General features: G+C 36.6%; 1 protein-coding gene across 10 annotated transcripts in view; it reads right to left on the bottom strand.

Annotated features, from left to right (window-relative positions):
* The window catches only part of LOC138745963 (voltage-dependent L-type calcium channel subunit alpha-1C-like), a 488,237-nt gene that overhangs the window by 467,581 nt on the left and 1,191 nt on the right, over positions 1 to 19,465 (bottom strand). The gene's annotated exons all lie outside the window — the stretch shown is intronic.

The following is a 19,465-nucleotide window of genomic DNA, read 5'->3' as shown; positions in this document are numbered from 1 at the left end:
TAAAATCAAGAATGATAAGATGGCACGCTGGTGAATAGAACTCTCAACTTATAATTATGAGATCCAGTACAGACCGGGCAGGTTAAATGATCCCTCTGACGCATTATCGAGATCTGCTGCTGGTGCTCAGCTGGAGGGGCTAAAAGAGATCCATAGCAGACTGTGCCACCCAGGAGTCACGAGGTTCTTCCACTACATAAGGGCTAACAACCTTGCTTACTCTCTGGAAGAAGTCAGGAAACTGACTAAAAGCTATCCTGTTTGCAAAGAATGCAAACCACGATACTTCAAAGCTCCGGAGGCCACTCTCATCAAGGCAACCCGACCTTTTGAGAGGATTAGCTTAGATTTTAAAGGTCCGTTACCTTCCAACAACAAAAATGTATATTTCCTTACTGTATGACGAATATTCCAGGTTTCCCTTTGCGATACCCTGCCCTGACGTCTCGTCAGCGTCTTTCATTAAGTCACTTGACAGAATTTTCAGCATTTTTGGTTTTCCCAATTACATTCACACCGATAGAGGCTCAGCATTCATGAGCACTGAACTGCGGTGAGCCCTGCTATGAAAGGAGATTGCCACCAGCCGTACCACGAGCTACAACCCGCAGGGCAATGGGTAGGTTGAAAGGGCTAATGCTACAGTCTGGAAGACTGTTACTCTTGCTTTAAAAACACATGGTTACCCTGTTACCCGGTGGCAGGAGGTGCTGCCTGAGGCACTACATCCTATTTGGTCTTTATTGTGTACTGCAACAAATCAAACACCTCATGAACGAATGTTTGCCTTTCCTAGGAAATCAGGAACTGTGATGGACTGGCCAGCCTGTTTATCTGAGCCTGGAACCGTGCTGCTGAAGAGCCACGCTCGGGCGCGTAAAACAGACCCCCTAGTCCGACCAGTTCAGCTACTGCATACTAATCCCAACTACGCTCATGTAAATTCCCAGATGGGAGTACTGACACTGTACCCCTAAGGAATCTGGCCTCACCTGGTTCGCCCCTTCCTTGCACCCCTACTCACGGAGTGAGCCTGAGAGGTTGGACTCACCCCCCCACCCCCAGCCTGTGGCTCAACTGCCTCACGCTGGCGATTCTGGAGCGAGTCCAGAAGCCAGTCTGTCCCACACTACAGACCCAGGACTTGTACCAGTTCCCAAGGTTGCAAAGGAGCCACCTGTTTTGAGACGAAGCACCAGAATTCATAAACAACCTGATAGACTGAAATATTCATAAAACATCTCATTATATTTCAATTGCTTGCTAGATACTGGCGTATTTTGGCTGTTAGAGTATCTCAAGGCCAAACATGGTACCCATGTATCGCTTGCTTCAGTCTTTCCTAGCAGTTGTCCTTTTGATTTTAACCCTTCTTCTGTCGGGGGGAGACTGTGGTGAATGTCTGCCAAGCTGCCTGTTTCCCCTCTGCCGAGCCTTGCTGTACTAACTTTGGCTGTGCATTATCTCTACTGTTAAGAACACTCCCCTTGGGTATAACTGTATATGCACCTATTGTCTTTCATTATTGTACCATGAGTTTCTGCTAATAAAAGCCATGATTATTGTTTGACCACATCGTCTTTGTCTACTTCATCAACTGGCACTTCATTGAGCCAGTTGGGAAAAGGCAATTCTGGAGTTGATATTGTTCAATGAACCAAATTTGATAAGGGAGTTTAAGGTAAAGGAACCCTTTGGAGAAAGTAATCACAATATGATAAAATTCACTCTGCCACTTGAAAAGGACAAGCTAAAATTGGATATGTTGGCATTACAGTTAAGTAAAGGTAACTACAGAGCGATGACAGAGGAGCTAACCAAAGTTGATTGGAAGGGGACCTCAGCAAGGATAATGGGAGAGAAGCAATAGCAGGAGTTTCTGGGAGTAACTTGGAAGACTCTGGATCATTTCATCCCAAAGAAGAAACCATATTCTTAAGGGAGGATGGCAGCAACTGTGGGTGACAAGGGAAGTCAAAGACCAATCAGTTTTTATTAGATATATTGAGTAAAAGCGAGGCAAGAGTGACTATTAGACCCTAGAAAATGATGCTGGAGAAGTGGCAATGATATCAAAGAAATAGCAGATTAACTGAATAGGCATTTTACACCATTCTTTTCTATGGAAGACACCAGCGACATGACAGAGGATCAAGAGAGTCGGGGGAGATTGTGGACATATTAGCAGTGATCTTTCAGGAACCATTAGAGACAGAATGGCTCCATAGGACTGAAAAATTGCAAATGTCACTCCACTCTTTAAGGAGGAAGAGAGGAAAATAACAGGAAATTATGGGCTGGTTAGCTTAACTTCAGTGGTCGGAAATACTCTAGAATCCATTATTAAGGATGAGATTTCAGGGTTTTTAATAGGCTGAAGTCAGCAAGGTTTCCTTCAGATCTTGCCTGATGAATCTGTTGGAATTCTTTGAGGAAGTAACAAACAGGATGGACAAAGGAGAGTCTGAGGATGTTTTCTCTTGGATTTTCAGAAGGCTTTTGATGAGGTGCCACACATGAAGCTGCTAAACACGATAGGAGCCCATGGTATTATGACAAAGGTAGGAGCATGGACAGTAAATTAGCTGACTGACAGAGGGAATAAAGGGGTCCTTTTCTCGTTGGTATTCTGCAGGTGCTGGTGTTTGGTCTTCTACTTTTCACGTCATATGTTAATGATTTGGATGAGAGAATTGATGGCTTTGTCACCAAGAGTGTGAAATAATACAAAGATAGGTTAAGGAGCTGGCTGTGTTGAGGCAGCAGGGAGGATGCTTTGGGTTTGGCATGGAATATATCATATGGAAGTGCAAGTTCATGCACTTTGGTAAAAAGAATAAATGCGCAGACTATTTTCAAAGTGGGGATAGAAATCAGAAAGTGGAGGTCCAAAGGGACTTAGAAGTCCCAGAGCAGGATTTCTTCAAGGTTAAGTTGCAGGTTGAGTCAATGGTATGGAAGGCCAATGCAAAGTTAGCTATTCACTTCAACAGGAGTGGAATATAAAAACAAGGTTACAATGCTAAGGCTTAATAAAGGAGTTTGTCAAACCACATTTGGACAGCAGTTTTGGTCACCCAGCTATAGAAAGCACATCATTAATCTGGAAAGGGTGTAGATAGAGTGGATGTGGAGAAGAGGTCCCCAGTAATGGGAGAGACTAGGACTAGAGGGTACAGTCACAGAACAAAAGGACATCCTTTTAGTATGAAAATGAGAAGAAATTTCTTCACCTAGAGGATGGTGAATCTATGGAATTTATTGTAGAGGCCGTCCATCAGATATACAGTATTTAAAAGAGAGGTTGATAGGTTCTCAATTAGTAAGGGTGTCAAAGGTTATGGATAAAAGGCAAAAGAACGGGGGTGAGAGAAAAAATACATCTAATGTTGGAGCAGACTCAATGGGCACTATTATATATATATAAACTCCATATGTGTAGCAACATTTTAACACAGAGACTGAATAAACAGATGAGTATGATAATAATTAATTATTTGTTTAATATTCCCACAATAGCAAAATGATTAACTTATTAGCCACATGTGTACTTTAGCAAGGACTAACCTTGATTATTATTGTTTCACATAAACAACAGAATCATGTTAATTGCATTCTTAATGATTTCATCAGTTGAACTCCAGGAGTAACCATTCAGTGGTTATTTCAAAACAAAAGCTATACATTTGTAGCACAGGTGAATTTTTGATGCAAAGTAAAGGTAACATTTTTAAATCTACCTTGACTCCTTCCAGATAGATGCCTTTTTTCATCTCCAATTTCAGTCCTTTCCTCAAAACACCAGTTACATTAGCCTCTCTATTTCTTCTCCCATCTAGTCTGTGCATTCAACCATGCAAGTACTATCTTTGAAAGTCCTCCTACTGTTTCATATTTTATTAAGGTTGTTCATATGGAGATATATCAATGTTGTGTAATGGAACTTACTACATTTAATTAGCTTCTGAAGTCTCTTCTTGATATATTAAAAATAAATGAGAAGAAAAGAACATCTCATTATAGGAAATGTCCAAAATGCTTAATTACTGACATTCACTTGAGAGTTACAAAGCACTTATATTTTGCATTTCCAATACTCCTGAATACTTAGAGAATATACTTGCTCTTGCACGGAGACCTGTAGTCACATTTTGACTGGGAAAGTGATTTATTTTATTTAAATTCTTTATTGTATTTTTTTGATTAAAGGCAATACAAAGCAACTATGTAAAAACCAAAGACTAGTTCCTGATTCACAAACTGAAAAGCAACTATTAACATTGTTAGCAGATGTTTGAATTTGAAGGACAAAATTCCCAAAAGAACTTTTTCATCACTTGATCTGTAAAGTTTTTGTTAATTATTTAACAGTATTCAAAATATCTGTACTGTAACTGTGTGGGAGTAATCTGCAGGAAAGTGGGTAGTTTAGAACTTTTTCACCCAGTTCAAGGTTCCATTATACTAATCACAAGCCATGCCTATTAGAAAAATCATTATTTCTTCATGACCTCTTCCCATCTGATTCTGTTTTACCAATTAATCTCCAATACTTGCTTAGTGCTGATCCACTGATGCTTTTTATCACATCATATTGCCACATACCAAATTCAAGTTCAAGTCTATTTATCATCCAATTATACAAGTACGGCCCATCAAAACTGTATTCTCCTGTCTTCGGTGAAAACATTGCCAATGCACATTCAGACATATCACACATACAGACACACATGCACACACACTACATATACAAAAACATTATTTTAATGCTGGATAAGTGAATTTTCCAGCTGCTTGAGACTGTGTGCTGTGTGATAGGTGAACAAACAATGAGGTGTGCCAATTTTAAACTTCCATATTTTTTACCTATTTATTTTCCATGATAGTTTTGCTGGCTGCTTGGAGCTGCTGATTGCTTGAATTCCGGATAACGAGGTTTACTGTCGTTGAGTCACGAAGTGTTTGTAGGGCACTTCAGCAGTCTCACTGCCTGTGGGAAGAAGCACTGTTTCTCAGCCTGGTGGTTCTGGCTCTGATACTCCTGTATCTCTTTCCCGATGGGAGTAGCTGGAAGATGCAGCATGTAGAATGGTAGAGGTCCTTACTGATTTTGAAAGCCGTCTTCAGGCAACAATCCCAGTAAATCACGTGGATGTTGGGGGGAGGGAGAGCCAGTGATCCTCTCTGCCAGTCTTATCATCCTGTGGATTGACCTCCAATCTGATGCTCTACAGCAACCATACCGCACTGTGAAGTCTGCTACGATGCTCTCAATAGTGCTCCTAGAGAAAGTTGACAGAATGATGGCTAGGAGCCTTGCCTGCCTCAGTCTTCTCAGGAGGCAGGCAAGTGTAGTCGCTGTTGTGCCTTCCTGACAAGTGAGGAGGTTATGTGTCCTGGATAGACCACTTCTTAACCCTCCTGTAATAGTACAGATTCTATCACCAATGTGTATATGTACATATGTACAGATGGTAGTGTAGGATGACTGTGATTGGCTGAGAGTGTAGCCACACCTACTGGCAGGTCTTAAAGGATTGATCCTAGCCAGACCAGGTCATTCTGGACTGGTCGACCTACTTGTGATATGCTCCAGTCTTTTAGTTAATAAAAGCCTTGGTTTGGATCAACAAGTCTTTGGTTCTTTCGACACACATTACACCTCCACTACTGAGCTATTAATGTGTAGTGGAGGGTGGTCATCCAAAGTCCTCCTGAACCCCACAATAATCTTCTGTCTTGTCCATGTTGAATCTCAGGTTGCAATTCTCACACCATTTTACAAGATTTTCCACCTCTTCTCTGTAATGTGACTCATCTTTGTTGCTGATGAGGCCAGCTACTGTTGTGTCATCTGAAAAACGATAACTCTGTTTGAGCTGGATTTGGAATTGCAGTCATAGGTCAGCAGTGTGAACAAGAATAGGCTGAGCACACAGCCCTGAGGTGCGCCACTGCTCAGTATGTTGCTTGACATTTTGCTGCCTACCTGGACAGACTGTGGTCTTTCCATAAGGAAGTCCAGAATCCAGTTACAGAGAGGTGTGTTGAGTCCCAACAAGGACAACGTAGCTACAAGCTTCTGGAGAATGATCGTATTAAACACCAAGCTGAATTCAAGCAGCCTGGTGTATGAGGTGTTGTTCTCCAATGGTCCAAGATAATTAATGCCACTTATTAGGTTCCCAGTTCCCCCAACATAAAACATATTCCTGCCATCAATCATTTCCTGGTTCTCCAGATGAACACACCAGAGTGCTACTAATCCCCACAAGTTCCCTTCTGTAATTTAAACACCCTTAATATACATCGATACCAATGCTTGAATAGCCCAAAAATCTTCACTTCCCTCTCACCATTTTCATAGTCTGAAATATTTTTGAAAATTCCTTCCACCATTATTCCATTGATAATGTTCCCACATATGTCCATCAATAATACATCAAACAGTTATGCCTGATCATTTATGTAACCTCATGGTTGAGGCACTGAAAGCTGAAGACGAGCATGACTGTTTACTCCAAAACCCTCTTCAAACTGACTAAGCATAATTTGATAGGCAATGAATTGCTCAATCCTTAATATGACTTGATCATGTAATTCTGAATTTAACAAGATGGCAAACTTAAAGCCACAGACAACCTTCAATTGTTCACAAGAAACAAACAACACAAATTTTCCCTTCTCATAGCTCTGACACGATTGACCATGTTCCTTATGCCAGCAAATCATGTGATCCACTTGTCTTGACTATTTTTCCATTGCATTCATTCGCAATATGGATTACTTTCCTTTACATTCTCATAGTCAGAGATGTACAACATGGAAACAGGCCCCTTGCTATTCATTGTCCTAATTGTTTGCTGCATTAGTATATATAATTCCACTTCAGAGCTCCTCAGCAGATGAAGAAGACTTTGCCTGCATGCAACATGACCAAAACAAGATTCAGTATGAGCTGATTTTTGGCAAAATTTCTGTCACAAAAGTGCAAGCAATGACCAAGAGAGAGTAAGCAACTAACTTTGATAGTCAATTACATTACTATTACCAACTCCCGACCATCAATCTTCTGCAGAAATTAAACATGACCAGTTACTTGAAGTCTATGGTTAAAATTTGAAACACATAAATAAGGAATAGAACACTTGTTTTCTTGAACCTGCTCTACTAATGAAATAATTGGATTATAACATATCCTACTGTAAATTTTCACTCCCTTTGCTTGTTGAAAATCTATCTATCTCTGCTTTGAAAAATATTCAAAAATATTTCTTCCATTGCTCCTTTAGGAAGGAAAATAAATCTTGTCTCTACTTTAAATGGGAGCCTCCAATGTTTCCTCCCCTCCCATAAGTTTTTATTTTTCACAATAACCTTTTGTGCAAATCTCTTCTGGAAATCTAAGAAAATGGGTTGCCTTGATCTAAAACAAATATTACTTCTTCAAAGAAATCCAATAAATTGGTTGACCAGGACTTTCTTTTACATATTGACTTTGCTTGATTGACATTTTTTCTAAGTCCCCTGCTATAACATTTATAATAAATATAAGAGCAGTTTTGAGTATTGCGTCACTTGTTGAGAGTGACTCACTTCCCTGATCCTTTCCAAAGCATAGGTGGGAGTGGGGGGGAATGTCACATGATGCGGTAGAGTCAGGAAGTGGAAATCTGACTCTCCTGGGAATTAGTTTAAAAAGTGCTAAATAAGCAAAGTATTTTAAACCAAAACTGTTAAAAACTGCTTAAGAGCTACCTTACAATGATCTATGAATGTCACCAAAAAGAGGAAGGAACACAAACAGAACATTGACAAGGTAAAGAAATAAGGCTTACCATCTTGATGGACCCGAGAGTTGGGGTAAGGACTCATCCTCGGGCAACTTGGGCCCCAACACTCCACAGCGCCATCACAGATGCTTCTTCGGGGTGATGATGTCAAAGAAGAAGATGGCGAACTCGCAACCACAGAACAGAAGAATTCCCAGATGTTGCTGGAGCCAGCAGTGTTTTTGCTGACTCCAATAAATATCTAACTTTTAGAACAAGAACTAGAAGAAATGTATCTGTCAGAATCACAGGCCAGCAATGAAGATGAAAAGGAGAAAGAAGAGGAAGAAACAAAGCAAATAAAAGTTTCCAAAGAAAAAGGTAGGGAATGTTACAGGAAGAGACTAATATTAAAATTGTTGATCTTGAAGAAGGTGAAGAAGGGGGTGATCTGATAAGATTTTTTCAAAGATGGATTACAGAGTTCCTGGGACCATATAAATTTGAAAATATTATTGAAATTGAATGGGCACATAGAGCTTTGAGACTTTGGTCTCAACCAGATCAGAAACCAAAGTCTATATAGATAAAATGTCTTCATTATCAAAACAGAGGGAAAATATTGGCACTAGCAACACAAGGAGCTAAAGAAAGACAAAGTGCATTGGAGTTTAATGAAACCAAGATTTTTTTTACCCTGATATGTTTGGTATTGTTGAAGAGAAGAAAAGAATTTAATACTGTGAAACACGCCTTATGGCAAAAAGTTACAGATGTGTTTTGCGCCATCCTGCTACTTTTACGATTTTCTTGCAAGGAGGACACAACAAGTTATTTACAGATCATATTCGTGCAGAGCAATTTGTGGAAACACTGCAAACCAATCAGCAAGATGGATCTTGAAAATGCTTTAGTTAATAAAAGTGGATTTTTAAATTTTCTGCAAATGCAAGATTGATAATATGTTAAATATCTGGGTGGGGAGATGATGTGGTGGGGGTTAGAGGTGATATGGACTAATTACTATCAACCACTGTGTGCATTAATGGCAGATGCCACAACCCTTAAATGGAGGGGGGTAATGTTGTGCATCATTTAACCAATATTAATGTTTTTTTAATTTTCTTTTTCTCTTTTTTGAATATAATAATTGTTATAAATATAATTCTTTATTTTTATTACCTGGATTGCTGAACACGGTAGACAACAAATATCTAAATTGTCGAGGAGGTGCGAGGAGAGAGGTGAAGGGGAAATATCGCTAGATTTGGACTCATTTATATATCAATGAATAGTATACTGAGTTTTTTAATGTTAATGGGCTAAACGGATCTGTGAAGGTGAAAAGAATACTGACATACATTTAAAAAAAAGGGAGTAGACATAGCTTTTTTTCACAAGAGACTCATTTAATTGAAACATAATATCAGAAATTAAAAAGAGACTGAGTGAGATATATCACAGCTTTTTCATTTAATGCAAAAGCAAGAGGAGTGGCAATCTTGATAAAAAAGACGCTTTCAGTTAAGATAAAGAATGTAGTGATTGATCCTGCAGGAAGATAGGTTATGATACATTGTCAAATTTTTTTCTGAATTTTGGACCTCTATGAATATATATATTATAGAGATATTAACGAGATAGACAACAGACTCGCCAAGGCAAATAGCGCCTTTGGAAGACTACACAAAAAAGTCTGGAAAAACAACCAACTGAAAAACCTCACAAAGATAAGCGTATACAGAGCCATTGTCATACCCACACTCCTGTTCGGCTCCGAATCATGGGTCCTCTACCGGCATCACCTATGGCTCCTAGAACGCTTCCACCAGCGTTGTCTCCGCTCCATCCTCAACATTCATTGGAGCGCTTTCATCCCTAATGTCGAAGTACTTGAGATGGCAGAGGTCGACAGCATCGAGTCCACGCTGCTGAAGATCCAGCTGCGCTGGGTGGGTCACGTCTCCAGAATGGAGGACCATCGCCTTCCCAAGATCGTGTTATATGGCGAGCTCTCCACTGGCCACCGTGACAGAGGTGCACCAAAGAAAAGGTACAAGGACTGCCTAAAGAAATCTCTTGGTGCTTGCCACATTGACCACCTCCAGTGGGCTGATATCGCCTCAAACTGTGCATCTTGGCGCCTCACAGTTTGGCGGGCAGCAACCTCCTTTGAAGAAGACCGCAGAGCCCACCTCACTGACAAAAGGCAAAGGAGGAAAAACCCAACACCCAACCCCAACCAACCAATTTTCCCCTGCAACCGTGTCTGCCTGTCCCGCATCAGACTTGTCAGCCACCAACGAGCCTGCAGCTGACGTGGACATTTACCCCCTCCATAAATCTTCGTCCGCGAAGCCAAGCCAAAGATTTTATATATATATATATATATATCACACGGAATGCGGATGGCAAAAAGTTTATACAAGAAACATTTCTTAACTTGGCATTATATTTTAATAGCTGGGGATTAAAATTTTTGTTTAGATCCAGTTTTAGATTGATCAACTAGAATAATAGCGAAAGCTACCTTGACGATAATTTAATCAATTAGACATGATTTTTATTCAAGCATAGATTTATTTTTTAAGTATCGGCACATCTCCAAGGTAGAACTAATCAAGCTGATTATAATGCAAGAATTTTATCGGATCATTCACTTTTATTAATGACAGTTACAATGTTAGATAAAGAAGAATCAATTTATAGATCGAGATTTAATTCAGTTATTAAAAAGGCCAGATTTTTGTGATTTCGTCAGAAGGCAAATTCAATTTTTTTTAGACTAATTCTAATCTGATTAATAATGAATTTATTTTATGGGATATATTGAAAGTATATATAAGAGGCCAAATTATAAGTTAAACTTCTAAAATTAAGAAGGATTATATGAAGGGCATGGTCATGTGAAGGACTTCGACAGACATGTTTTGGTTGAGCTCTCCATGAAGAGTATTAAATAGATGGTCAAAACTTGAAAATAAATATTTTCTTCATCAAAAATGGATAAAACTAGCATGAAGAAGCCAAAGCAGCCAAGAACAAAAATTGAAGAAGCTCCTATTCAACCAGGAACATTGAGTGAAAGTCCAAAAGGGAGCGGTGCAAAAATGGCTATAGGACCAGCAGAACTAGGTAAAACTGGGGAGTCAGGTCAAGAATTGAGCATCACCCCAAAAAAAATGAAGAATTTGAATAATAAATTCATAAGTGTTGAATCTGTGATGACAGAGAAAATGACCAAAATCAAAGAAATTGTTAAAAATCTGATGGAGAGAATGGGTCAAGCAGAGATTGAATTGACAAAAAAGCATGTAAAATTTGAGGCTTTAGAAAAAAAAGCCAAAGAATGGGAGTTGGATACACAAGGACTGCTTGACAAAATTGGCCATATGGAGAACTTCAGTCAATGGAATTGAGGGAAGAGACCTGGTGAACTTTTTTCAAAAATGGATCCCACAAGTGTTGGGAGAAGACAAACTTGGAGAAAACTGCATATCAAGAGAGCTCACCAAACACTCAGACCTAGAATAGCCGGCGATCAGAGATCAAGACCAGAACGGGAGATAATTCTGGGTGCAGATTTTGATTACTCTAAACAAAATAATGGTCCATTCGAGATCGATCATGAAAAGGTTCTATTCTTTCAAGACTTTATCCCAACCTTGATTAAACAAAGAAAGGAATTTGAAGATGTGAAATGATAACTACATGCTAAAAACGTGAAATATCCTGCGACTTTGAGGGTTGAAGTAGCGGAAAGGAAATGGTGGTTTTCCAAGATCAAGAATGAGGTGGAAGACTTTCTGTGAAGTTTGTAAAAATAAACAGAGGTTCCGGTTGCCGAGGGAGAAGATTGTGAAAATATTTATAATGGAACTAAGTTAAAGGTGTATTTTTAAATTTTTGTTAAACCATTTTGTATGTATGATTAAAAAGTAAAGTCCATAGAAATGTTCATGGAGATCTCCAGTAAAAGAAAATTCTGGGAAAAGTGGTAGCAGAGTGGATACTTCGGTCTAAGGGGGAGAATGGCGCCTGGAAAGGAGTAGCAAAAAAAGATGGCACTAAAGGGAGGGTTTCTTCTTCCTTGAGAAATTCCGCAGGCTTTCTTTGCAGGCTTTCATGGCTCTGTGTGTACATCATCATCAAGGCAGGGACATTGTGTATTTTTCTTAAAGGATAAGATCACTTTATTATTTAAAATCAAAGAGATTTTACTGTTAAAAAATATTGTTTTAAAGAAGAATATGGATAGAACATTGAGCGAGAAAGCATACCTAAAAAAAAATTTAAAGGCCTTTAATCTTACCAAATTTGAACATTCAAAATTAAAAAGACGATGGGTGGGGTACGTAATATTGTCTTCATTTGGATGAAAAGCAAGAGGTGTAGCAATTTTAATTAATAACAATATACCAATAATAATACTAGAAGAAACTTTAACCGATCAAACTGGAAGATTTGTAATGCACACTGCAAAATGTATTCAGAACCATAGTTGTGTATGAACAAATTAAGCTGATGAAGTTTTTATGAAGGAGATCATTTTTAAAAACCACAGGGGGAAGATAAAATATATTGATTGGGGGAGATTTCAATTTTTGCTTAGATCCAATATTGGACAAATCAGTGAGAACAATAACAAGGGCGAAAGCTGCAAAAACAACTTTGTAATTTATAAAGGATAAAAATTTAATTGATATATGGAGGCAGTTCAACCCTTTGGAAAGAGTCTACTCATTCTACTCAAGGGTACATGATTCAAATACAAAGATTGACCTATTTTGAATGTCTGCTCAGTTACAAAGTAGAGTGGTAAAAACAGAGTATTGGCAAGACTTTTATCAGACTACTCGCCATTAATGTTGACTATTAGGTTGATGGATAAACAAGAAAATATGTATAGATGGTGCCTTAATGCTACATTATTAAAGAGGAAGGATTTTTGTGAATTTATTATGAGACAGATAGAAATATTTTGTTCTACAAACATATAGAATGGAAAAATATATTAAAAACTAAACAAAAATATTATGAACTTGGAGAATGGGCACACAGTGTATTCTTGGCAGGTTAAAGTAGAGGAATCATCCAGAATGATAAATGCCATAGAAACAGAAGCTGATACAATAACATATAATCAAAAAGAGCTTTTAACAAATGGTGAACTTCCTAAGCTTGAAGAGAGAGAAAAAGATGACTTAGATGCACTTTTTACAAGAAGAAATAGAGAAAACTCTGGGTACTTTACAAGCTAATAAGTCCCTGGAGGAAGATGGGTTCCCTTCTGAGTGCTATAGAAAATTTAAAGATTTGTTGATGCCTCTTTTGATGGATGTGTTGGACCAGGCGGTGGAGACCCAAACCCTTCCAGAAACTTTTTCAACTGCTATAATTACAGTGCTACCGAAGAAAGGTAGAGACCCATCAGACAAACCAATATAACTTCTGAATGCAGACAATAAATTCTAGCAAAGGCACTAGCCAATAGATTGGGTAAGTATTTACCAAAATTTACCAAAATTAAGATATCCAGATCAGGTGGGATTTGTTAAAGGAAGATATTCTTCAAATACTATTTCTTTAGGTGCAGAAAAGGAATTCGACCGACTAGAATGGTATTTCTTATATAAAACATTGGAAACATTTAGTGTACGTATAAAATTTATAAATTGGATAAAACTTTTTATCATAAGCCACAAGCTAAAATTATAACTAATAACCAAATGTCATCTATTTTTTGCTTAAGTAGATTGAATAGACAGGGCTGTCCCTATCTCCAGCATTATTCATAGTAGCTATTGAACCTCTGGCAGAGATAGATCTAAGCATGGCAGTAGCTTTAGATGAGGAAAAACCGTTTGATAGATTAGAGTGGTACTTTTTGTTTAAGACGTTTGAAAGATTCGGGATGGGACAAGTATTTGCAAATTGGGTTAGAGCCTTATGCAATGAGCCTAAAGCTAAAGTTGTAACAAATGGGCAGGTTTCAGCACTATTTCAGTTAACCAGATCTAGTAGAGAGGGATGTTCATTATCACCTGCACTATTTATTTTTAGTGATGAATCACTTGCAGAACTGATTCAGTCTGACCCTGATATTAAAGGATTTAAATGTAATTAAAAGGAATATAAAATTAATTTATTTGCTGACAATGTTTTGATTTATTTGACAGAACTAATAGGTTTGTTACGTAAATTATACTTAATATTGGAGAAATATTGGAAAGTATCGGGTTATAATGTAAATTGAGATAAAAGTGAAATTATGCCCTTTACTATAGGGGATTATATTCAGTGCCAACAAAATACACAATTTAAATGGTCGATGAATGGAAAAAATATTTAGGAATATGGGTAGATAATAAATTATTTATATAAATTAAATGATTTACCTTTACTTAAGAAAATTGGAGAAGATTTGTGTTAAAATGAATATACTCCCAAGAGTACAATAGCTATTTCAAACATTGCCAATAATGCTAGCACAAAAGTTTTTTTAAGCATTAAATAAATATATAAAAAACTTCCTTTGGAAGGGTTAAATGTCGAGTGTTCATTTAGATAAACTGACATGGAAGTTTGAGTTAGGAGGTTTACAGTTACCAAATTTTAAAAACTATTATAAGGCAGCTCAAATTAGGTTTCTTGCTTCATTTTTTGATGAGGGAGAAATGCCAGCATGGATCAGATTAGAAAATGATAAAATAGGAGGGAGAATATCAAAAGACTTTATATATAAATGAGAATCAAAATTAATATCTGGGGAGAGGGAATCACCTTTGTTGAAACATTTAATTAATATCTGGAATATTGTAAACAGTTAAATTGGAATGGTATCCTGCCTAAAATGCCTGATACAAAATTGACTTATTCCATTCTCAATGGATGATCAATTTTAAACATTTGGTCTGGGAAAGGAATTAGATATATAGAAGATTGTTATGAAGGAAGAAATTTAATTTCAATTGAGCAATCAAAAAATAAATATGGGATACAAAATATACACTTTTCTGTTATTATCAATTAAGGGTTTATTTAAGAGATAAACTGGGTCTAACAATACTATTACTGAAATGTAGTGATGTGGAAATGCTGGTTTGCAATAGACATATAAAGAAATTTATTTCAGCTATGTACACTTTATTGCAGAAGAGGACTCCCAAACAGGAGATAAATGGATCCAGACAGCGATGGAGACAAATTTAAATATTAATATTGATGAAAAAAATTGGTCAGAGTTATGTCAAGATAGTATGACAAACACTATAAATGTTAGATATAGATTAGTTCAATATAATTTTTTACATAAATTATATCTCATGCCACAGAAGTTAAATAGATTGAAATCAGACTTATCAGACCAGTGTTCTCGATGGGGCCAGGAGATAGGTATTTTTTTTTACATTCTACTTGGGCCTGCCCTAAAGTGAGACCCTTTTGGATAAATTTGACAATTTTTTTATAACAGCCTACAGGAATTAAATTCCCACAAAACCCAATGTTATTTTTGAGGTAATATTGAAGGAATAAGACCCAAATTGAAATATATAGCAGTAACATGGATATCAGACACCCATTTAGGTATGGAGTGAAGGAACGCAGAAATGCATAGCTGCATTCCTTTTGAGAAGATTACTTATAATCTGAGAAATAAATGTATTTTTGAAAATTTGGCACCCTTATTTACAAATTGCAGGAATTAATTTATAGATTTTTCCTAAACTTCAAGCCTTGTTAACCTCCTTGGAAGTATTAAAAGATACAGATGGTCAGTTGTGTGGTGAAGGGTATCCTCTGGCAACCAAGTTTCTATTCTATTTTTCCTTATCTTTCTTTTTCTATGCTTTTTCTTATTTCTTTTTCTTTTCTTGGGGTTTTATATCATCATATATAATGGACTCAATATTAATATTTGACTACTGCATTTTACATTTGGCTATGATTACATGTATGGAAAATCATTCAAATAATTTTTGCTTTTAACATGACAGAATAGTCTCCATGTGCCTGGATGAGTGCAGCTTCAATGACTCAAAAAGCTTGGCATTATCCAGTATAAAACAGCTGACTTGATTGATGGCCAATTGACTACCCTAAACATTCATTCCTTCTATCCCTATCATGCTGGAGCTGATGGATTGTGTACCATCCACGCAATTCACCACAGTTACTTGTCTAAATTACTTTTGACAGCCTCAGTGAAATCTAAGATCTCTACCACTAAGGAAGATAAGGGCAGTGTTTAAATGGAAATTTCATCATCTAATAAATATCGACAGTGCCCTGACCATCCGATGGTGATATCTCTCGATGCAGAAAAGGCTTTTGATAGAGTTGAGTGGAACTTTTTATTTAAAGTTTTAGAGAAATTTAGGTTTGGTCCTTCTTTTATTGGTTGGATTAAAGCTTTATACAATAAACCAATAGCCAGGGTATTGACAAATGGTCAGATCTCGGAACCTTTAAATTAACTCGTTCAACTCGACAAGGTTGTCCTTTGTCTCCAGCTTTGTTTGCGTTAGTAATTGAACCTTTAGCACAGTTGATACGACAAAATACACAGATACAAGGTATGAGAGTTTTAGATGAGGAGTATAAAATTAATCTATTTGTTGATGATGTACTGGTGTATCTAACAAATCCAGCTCAGTCACGTTTACACTTGAAGGAATGTTTAATACAATATGGATCTTTGTCTGGATATAAAGTTAACTGGGAAAAAAGTGAAATTTTACCGATAGGTGAAGGAGATTATTCAGTTTATAAGAATATTATTAATTTGAAGTGGACTGATCAAATTAAATATTTGGGTATAAATGTGGATGTTGATTATCAACCTTTATATAAATTAAATTATGTACCGTTAATTAAAAAGATCAAAGCTGATTTGATTAAGTGGAAGGATCTTCCTATAAATTTAATTGGAATAATAAATACAATTAAAATGAATATCTTTCCACGTATACAATATTTGTTTCAGTCAATTCCGTGTTTACTTAATAAAATTTTTTTTCGAGATTTAAATAAAATGGTTAGGGAATTTTTATGGAAGGGCAAATTTTCGAGAGTAGCTTTGAATAAGTTAACTTGGAAATATGCATTAGGGGATTAAGTTTACCACATTTTCAAAATTATTATGAGGCAGCTCAATTTAAATTTATTAGTTCATTATGGATTTGGAACGGCCCCCTAGTTGGGCTAAAATTGAGATGGCGAGTATTTTTGAATTTGAAATACATCAATTTTGGTTTCGGTGAAATTTAAATTTATTACAACATAATGTGCCTATACTAAAACATTTAATGAAGTTATGGATGAGGAAAAATAGAATGATAGGTTCTAAGGGTAAATTATTGACTTTAACACCATTATATAATAATCAACTTATTCCTTTTTCAATGTATAATCAATGTTTATTATATTGGAAATCTAAAGGTATAAAAAACTTGGGGATTGTTTTAAAGAAGGTAATTTTTTATCCTTTAATCAAATGAGGGAAGATTTTGGTATTAATGAAAATTCTTTATTCGTTCATTATCAACTTCGATCTTTAGTAAAACAAATATTTGGTAGAGATATGATTTTACCTAAATTGACTAAATTTGAATCTTTTCTTGTGATTGTACCAAAGAAGGGATATATTTCATTGATGTACCAAATATTACAGGAAAGAAAAAAAGGGATGGGATAGATCTAAGATTAAATGAGAAAAGGATATTAATCTTATTTTTTCCAAGGATGACTGGTTAGATATTTGTCATGATAGTGTTGCTAGATTGATAAATGTTCGTTATGCAATGGTTAATTACAATTTTTTACATCAATTGTATTTAACACCTGAAAAGTTAAAAAAAATATGGTTTTAGTGAATCAGACTCTTATTTTAGATGTGGTAATTCGCTTGGAAGTTTTTTTCATGCTGTTTGGTTATGTGTACATATACAATCTTTTTGAAAAGCAATTCAATTGTTTTTGGAACATTTGTATAAAATCAAAATACTTCTAGACCCAACAATATTTTTGTTGGGTAAGTTGAAGCCTTTGAAAGATTTGGGATTAGACAAATTTCAGATTGCTTTTGTATATTTAGCTTTATCTGTAGCAAAAAAATGTATAGCAAGTACATGGAAAAATGCTAATGTAATTGATATTAATAGATGGCATAATGAAATGAAAACTTGTTTGGTAATGGAAAAAATCACGTATGTTTTACATGATAATTATTCTTTTTTTCTTAATAAGTGGTCTTTATATTCGGAATATTTACATTTAAATTTACTTTGATTAGATTTTAGTAAATAAATTTCAGGTTTTTTTTCCTCTTTGGCTCTCCTAAAGAGAGCTGGCTGGGAGGGGGGGGGGGTGGTTCTTCTTTCTTTTTTTTCTCTTCTTTTTTTATATATATGAAAAATTTTTACTGTTCACAATATGTACCTTTTTTTACTGTATGTAATAACCTTGTAGAACGAATAAATAAAGCTGTGAAAAAAAAGGAATTTCACCACCCACTAAGTGGCACAATATACCGACATGAAAACAAGTCACCCTTCCAATATTATCAATCAGTTGAAATCCTGGAATTACCTACCTAATGGAAGGATTGCCGCAGCTCAAGAATATGATTCACTGTTACCTTTTTTTAAAATTTTCATGGTAAACACAGTAGGAGACAAAGAATTGCTGGAGGAACTCAACAGATTAGACAACATCCATGAATAGAAATATTAAATCAGCCTCTCAGCTTTGAACCCTTAATTAATACGAAGATTTAAAAAAAGGTTAAATGATAGATATTAGTAAAGGAATTAAGGGATATGAGAAAAAGGCAGGTAAGTGGAGATGAGTTTATCATCAGATCAGCCATGATCACATTGAATGGCAGAGTAGGCTCAACAGGCAGAGGGCCTACTCCTGCTCCTATTTTTTTTAACTTATATAAAGAGGAAAAAGCGAAGGAAGGAAAATAAAACAACCCTACATCTTCCTATTCACCTTCCTCCAGGGCCACAATCAAATCTTCCAAGAGAGGCAGACCTTTACATAATGCAGCCTAATCTGCTGCATTCTGTGTATGCAGTGTGGCCTCCAGTACATCGCTGAGACCAAGTGGAGGTTGGGTGACTGCTTTGTCCAACACCTACACTTTATTTTTATATCTAAATTTGAGATTCTTGTAGCTAACTATTTTAACTTCTCTCACCATTCCAAGCGACACTCCCAATGGAGGGTTTGACCCAAAGCATAAACTATATTTTGCCTTCCATGGATACTTTCTCACCTGCTGAGTTCCTCCAAAATTTTGTGTTTCTACAGTCTGTTCTCGGCTCAATCCATTATCATAGTGAGGCCAAATGTACATTTGAGGTACAATGCATTATATTACTCAAGTACAGTCTTAAACACAAGCCTAATGATGTTCTGCTTGTAGCAGAGATCTTTGTATCCTGACCAACATGAATACCTCACTACCACACTCAAAAAGTAGATTAAACTGACAAAAAAAAGTCTTAAAGCTAATGGTATGAACACTTGTGGCTAAAGGAGAAAATGTAGCTGCAGGAGGTGCAATACTTGCGCCCACACCTCCTCCCTCACCACAGGCTGGGGCCCCAAACGGGCCTTTCAAATGAAGCAAAACTTCACTTGTATATCTGCAGGACTCATTTATTGCATCTGATGCTCCCTTT

The sequence above is a fragment of the Narcine bancroftii genome, chromosome 11, assembly GCF_036971445.1.
Source record: "Narcine bancroftii isolate sNarBan1 chromosome 11, sNarBan1.hap1, whole genome shotgun sequence".
NCBI classification, from domain to species: Eukaryota; Metazoa; Chordata; class Chondrichthyes; order Torpediniformes; family Narcinidae; genus Narcine; species Narcine bancroftii.
The sequence above is the reverse complement of the archived record's forward strand: the minus strand, read 5'-3'. Positions and strand labels throughout refer to the sequence as shown.